This window comes from Limulus polyphemus, unplaced genomic scaffold (assembly GCF_000517525.1).
Source record: "Limulus polyphemus unplaced genomic scaffold, Limulus_polyphemus-2.1.2 Scaffold311, whole genome shotgun sequence".
Taxonomy (NCBI): domain Eukaryota; kingdom Metazoa; phylum Arthropoda; class Merostomata; order Xiphosura; family Limulidae; genus Limulus; species Limulus polyphemus.
This window is the reverse complement of record NW_013665921.1, coordinates 144,747-151,152: the sequence shown is the minus strand read 5'-3', so window position 1 is coordinate 151,152 and position 6,406 is coordinate 144,747. Positions and strand designations below refer to the sequence as shown.

General features: G+C 34.3%; 1 protein-coding gene across 1 annotated transcript in view; it reads right to left on the bottom strand.

Moving 5' to 3' along the window:
* The window catches only part of LOC106457280 (glutamate-gated chloride channel-like), a 174,421-nt gene extending 170,601 nt beyond the window's left edge, over positions 1-3,820 (bottom strand). Inside the window, exon 1 of the mRNA XM_022383143.1 lies at positions 3,298-3,820. The gene's annotated coding sequence lies outside the window, so the exon portion shown is untranslated. The remainder of the gene's footprint in view (positions 1-3,297) is intronic.
* Positions 3,821-6,406: the final 2,586 nt, after the last annotated feature.

The following is a 6,406-nucleotide window of genomic DNA, read 5'->3' as shown; positions in this document are numbered from 1 at the left end:
TTTAATAATATAACAATCCATAAGTTTTCTTAGCCATCTTCCGGTGATAGTAAACAAAATTACTAAAATCTATATAACCCAGAGTATTATTTGTTTGTAGTTAAGCACACAGCTTCACAATGGGCTGTCTGTGCTCTGCCCACCACGAGTATCGAAACCCGATTTCTAGCGTTGTAAGTCCGCAGGCATACCGCTGTGCCATTGGGGAGCAACCCAGAGTAATGAGTAGAAAATAAAACAGTTTAAAGCTTTACTTTTGTTTTTATTTTCACGAGACTATGATTAAAATTTCAGAAGACTAGTTCTTCTCATCTTAAAGATTTTGCAGAAATTATATTTAAAGTGTTATACTATCCTCAAAATTTGAATAGTATATTAATTCACAAATCCTATAATGAGAAAGCAGAGTAAAATTCAAAATTAATATACAATTGATTTTATACAGTGAATTACCCTGAACCCAGTTACACAAAACATGAACAATAACCACAGCGTTGTAACATAATATTATATAATCCAAATAAAGTGCATTACATAAATAGCCAAAAATCTTCGTCTACTTTGTAAAATTGGACCAGTTATACTCGTTAAATACCGAATATTTATATCTTCCTTTACTGCTGTCCCACCAGGGGGCATTATTTTTATTGACTCTGATTCATTGGGTGACTTTAAAATAAGCAATGTTCGTTCTCATTATTTCATGGATACACGTGAACAGACGTTATTAAACGGAAGATATCAGAAATGCTGTGTAGTATCTGGAAGACTTCACATTTTGATAATTTGGAGGAAAGCTATGTTTGAATTCAGCTTCTACACATTGGTTTACTTTAGTTTATAGTTTGTTATTTGATTCTTATTGATTGATATTAATTTATTTCATATGGGTTGATTCCAACAAGAGTTTGAGCATTTAGCCTACATTCAAATTGTTTCGCTTGTTCGTTTCGGAAATTCCCATAAAGCTACATGAAAGATATTTACACTAGTTGTTCCTAATTTTCAACCGACATAATAGAGAGAATGTAGTTAGGTCAATAGGTCTCACCGCCAACTCTTGGACTCTCTATTGAATAATGGGATTTAACCGTTAGTCTTATAACGCACCCATAAGAAGCGCATAGTCCAGCAATTTAAACACTAAGCCAACCCCTGGCCAAACGATAAGTGTGGTAGTAAGCCTATCTGGTTTTTCAGAACAAGCTGCTCCCCCCCCCCATAGTGGCACAGTGGTATGTCTGCGGATTTACAACACTAGAAACTGGGTTTCGATACCTGTGGTGGTCAGAGCACAGATAGCCCTTTGTGTAACTTTGTGCTTAATTACAAACAAACAAACTTTATATTTGCTCTTATTCGTACTAATTAATCATTTAGAACTATCTTTTGATACATTTTTTTCTTCTTGTTCCATAAATGCTATAGCACAGATCCGGTGGCCTTGTACCAGTGACGTGGCTGCTATAAAACTACAGCCTCAATCAGTGGTCCAGGGGCTCCCTTCACGTGGATCGCGAGAAGTTGAATTATTAGGGAAAGAAAGAGATAGCATAGTGATTAAAAACGTTTGAGAACACTGTCCAAGATAATAACTGCATCGTATTAAACTAGTAGTTGGGTTCGTATTTAGCGCAAAGCTACTCAATAACCTATAAGCGCTCTGTCCACCACGAGGAATCGAACATCGGATTTTAGTGTTGTAAGTCTATAAACTTACTGCTGACTCACCGTGGGGCATTAAACTAGTAAACATTACAAATAGCTATTATCATGAAGTAACGCTTACTGTCCTGTAAAGCTATTAATCATCAGAAATATCCATATTAGATACATATATAATTGACCAATTACTGATATACAGATCTTAAACAAATTTACATGCAACATATATTTGAGATGAGCTTTGGCTTTGTTTCACATCATAATGTTACTTCGGTAAGTTTGATAACTTTGGTGTTGTTTGTTCAATCGTTAGCTTTGCTATAAAGCGATGCATATTTAATTTTTGTACACACTTTCGTATTATTTATAAAATCTAGTACATAACAGCGTCAATATTCTACTTTACTTTACTCAAGATAAAGATTTTTGGAAGTTTTGCCACGTAGAATATAATTTAAAAAATAAAACTGGCTTAGGGAAACTTAAAAGCTAAGTTAGTCTCAATATCATGTTATATGAGGAATCCACTCTTTTCGAGATGAAAAGTTTTGTAATACCATGTTAATAAAATAATTAAAACAATACCAAACAGAAAAGTTATTAAGATATTTGAATTTAAGTCAATTTATTATATATTTGTTTTACAGAAAACTGTTTTGTCTAGGAAACCAATACAATGACGGTCTAAATACGTTTAAAAAAGAAACTCGTTGCTATTACGTAAGATATACAATCTTCTGTCGTCAGTCGTTTAAATTAGTTCAAATAGATTAAAGTGTGACGCTGAAAATGGGGCCGCGCGTGGCCTAATTTTTGGCATGTCAGAGTGTGAGTCGAAAGGTCCAGGGCCGCGTCCCGTTGCCGCAGAATCACATTTTCCACTTTAGGGCCGTGGGTGCGTTATAAGAGTAAGGGTCAAATCCCACTTAATCGGTTCATGTAACCTAAGAGTTGTTGGTAGATGCTGTTGACTGGTCTATCAGCTCCAAATTAACGATGGCCACCAGTCTATCAGTTTAAAATAAACGATGGCCATTGGACTATCAGTTCAAAATTAAAGATGGCCGTTGGTCTATCAGTTCAAAATTAACAATGGCTATTGCAGGTAGCCCTTGTGTAGCTTTGCGCGAATTTCCGGAATAAACTAAAAACAATGAAAGTGACCCTTGAGCTATACTTTTGGTAATGTTGTACAACGATTGTAGGTGTCTATCGTTGCACGACTTTTTGTAACTGTTGTACAACGATTGTAGGTGTCTATACCCCTTAAGGCCAAAGCACATAATACAGAGAAACCATACTTATCTGGCATCCAAACTCATTAAAATAATATATATACATACATCCATACATATATGTACATTTGTTTTTTACGTTACTTAGATATTCTTCACTTAAAAGGGTGAGTCTGATCCTTCTGTATTGTTATCATGACTTTGCTGCCATGGAATAAGCATACCATACTTAAAGACAGGTTATCGAATGAGCATGAAGATATTATAAGCATACTTATAATTCTCTAGTTTGTAATATTACAAATATGCAGAATGAAGAGATTTGTACACATTATAGACATTTGTTAAAATATATTTGAACCTGTTATCTTATTTAATAATAAATTAAACTGCTTACCTATTACCATGGAAACAAAGCTAATGGACGACGAATCGGGAAAGGTTTCCATTTCTTTCAGTAACGTGTACTTAAGAGATGTAGAGACCTTCACAATATCGAGAGTTTAGAATACATGATTTATAAGTTTATTTAGCCGGGCAATGACAGTGGTAAATATCAGGCGAGCCACAAGAAACGGCACCGTGGCCGATTGTTTCTGTCGACGCTAAATGCCGGAACCGTCCTTTCTCTCGCTGCGCTTATCGGCTAGGCTACGAACTCCTCTATTTATCCGTCATAAGGAGCAAGATCTCTGTCTTGAAGCTTCACTTTATTTATCTTCGAACTGCTGGCTATTACTGGGATTCACAGTTAACTAAATCTTCTGAATTTTTGAATGCGTTTATATTCAGAAGATCTTTCCCAGTTTTTGTTATACTTGTTCACTTGTAACCGTTTTAAGTTTAACAAAATGTTTTAAAATTTCCTTGAACAGCAGTTAAAGTGTATTCACTGTAAAACGTTGCTGTACAAAGGAGAAGTGAACATTTTGACTATTTAGTACAACGCCACAAGTTCTTACTGCTTGTGGTTTAACTCTCTGACGTTGTAAATCTAAAGATGCTTGTTTTCTCAAGTCCTTCCCACGATCTGCTTAGTGGCCGACTCATCTGTTAGGGCCCACCGTTTTATTGATGCATCCGGGGTCTTTTGACCCAGTAGTAAACGATCGCGACCAACCAATCAGAAACAAAGTTTCATCGCGTTTTCCACCAAACTTCGAGTTGTAATCAATAGCTGAGAAAAGGTTAATATAGGCGTGCATGGGACGCACGTGGTGTCACAAGGTCTAAATGAAATGTTTTGGTGCTCTCGATTTTATTATATGCTCTAAATGTATATCGCTTCGTAATGATCCTTTATCTAATATTAACAATAATAACGGTTTTTGAAGATAATTATAGAGTTGATTGGATTTCGATGCAGTAAAAAGTAACATTACATCATGTTATTTCATCTTAATAACTTAGGTACATTGCTTTTTTTTTCCTCCAAAATTCTGATATTAATTTCCTCTTTGTTTTGTAATACAATCTATTTAAAGTAGTTATTTTTTGTAATTAAAATTGTGATTTCTTATATAGCATTCTTATCTGTTATAAATATTTTCTAAACATCGCCAAGTATTTTGTGAAGTATTGAAATTTCGAAATTTTCTTTTCTTGTATTAAATGTACTGTATTACCTGTCGTTTCTATATCAACATAGCTGGCCCGACATGGCCTGATGGTTAGGGTGCTCGACTCGAATCCCCGTCTCACCAAACATGCTCGCCCTTTCAGCCATGGGGGCGTTATAATGTGACGGTCAATCCCACTATTCGTTTGTAAAAGAGTAGCCCAAAAGTTGGCGCAGGGTCTTACACTGCTAAATTAGGGACGGTTAGCTTTGCGCGAAATTCAAACCAATTAACATAGCTTTTACTGTTGTTGTTTTTTATAATTTCATAAAATTCATTTTCAACGGTATATGGTTATAGACTTTAGTGGTTTAAATGGGTTACAAAGTCTTTATCATGCAACAGAAAATCACTGTTAAAATATATAGGAATTGCAAAAGGAAAAATCTCACTCGAACATGCCAAACATGCAAAGAGAAGAACATCATTACATGTTTAAAATTATATCAATACCTAAAGCAAAAATGAATTTTTCGCAGAGCCTTTGAAAATAAGTTATGTTAATAAAAATAGAAAGATCCGAGTATTAGAACTACTTTTACAGTGGCAGACGTAACTCTTTCGACGTTAACATTGTTTTTACAGAAGGTAAGGGAGTAAAATGAAGAGATTTATGGCTAAAAGTAAATGTGTTTACCCCAGTAAAATGAAATACGTTTTACTGAGTGGTCATTTCCTTTCTTTAACAAAAGTCATTTTAAGTATACTTATGTGGACCATGTGTAAAAACTGAGAATTTTACAGGGTTCACAAAATATGAATTTTACGTAAAAGGATGATCTCATTTATTAATAAATCTGCTATGATGTGCGTTATAACTAAATGTGAATAATAACGTTTCGTATGCCCATTCATACTATCCCCAAAGTATATACAACATACTTATGGTAATATGTCAACTATTATATTCTGTTATAACATTAAGAACTTCGAGTTCACCATAATACAAAGTGTATTTTTACCAAATTAATTAGTGCAAATATCTTCCTATACTGACTTAAGCTATCTGTAACAGTTTACCGTGCAGAGCTCCATTACTACCTACCGTAAACTTAAGCTATCTGTAACAGTTTACCTTACGGTAGGTAGTAATGGAGCTCTGCAGGTAATTAATTATAAATTAATAATAATTATTGCTAAGAGAAAAAAAATTGTGTGTTGGGGAATCGCACGTTCAAAGCTTAGGAAATAATTTCTTTAAAAATATCGTGAATAATCATAGACCAGTCCTTAGTAGCTATTTTTAATTATTCAGATTTTTAACCTCTTCAAAAATTCGTTTTTTTTTTTCGAAAAAAATCAACAACTGATTGCACTTTTGTTTTTAAATTTCACACGTATAGCCAATTCCAGCCTCTAATGTGTTGACAGTTCCAAACAAACTATACTCATATTATATTCAGTACAGTTTAGAAAACCTAAACATGTTTCTAAAGCAACAAAAACATATTAGCACTATAGATCACACGCTAAGTACACTCTGTCTGCTCATATAACTTCTGTGCTGTATTTTAATCATTCACTACAAGCTTTCTCTAGAAACCAAAAGATATTGATTTATTTGGCTGCCTAGTACCAAATCAATCTGTGCATGTATATCGTCCTATTCCAGACCAAAGCTTGCGCTCTCTCTTGATTTTGACTGTTCGAAATATAAAACTTGATTTACTTTGTTAGGAATTATTCGCTTTGATCTATATACAACCACATGGTTAGGTGTTTTCACTTCTACCCTACTCACATACATTGATTTATTTCACTTCATTTCTTTATAGATTTCTATTGTACAGCAGTTCAAATCTCAGTGGGTCGGTGTTTCGAGTTACATGTGCTTATGACAGTTGACGGTCTTGTGCATATTTTTATGATTTACCTACCTACAAAGTG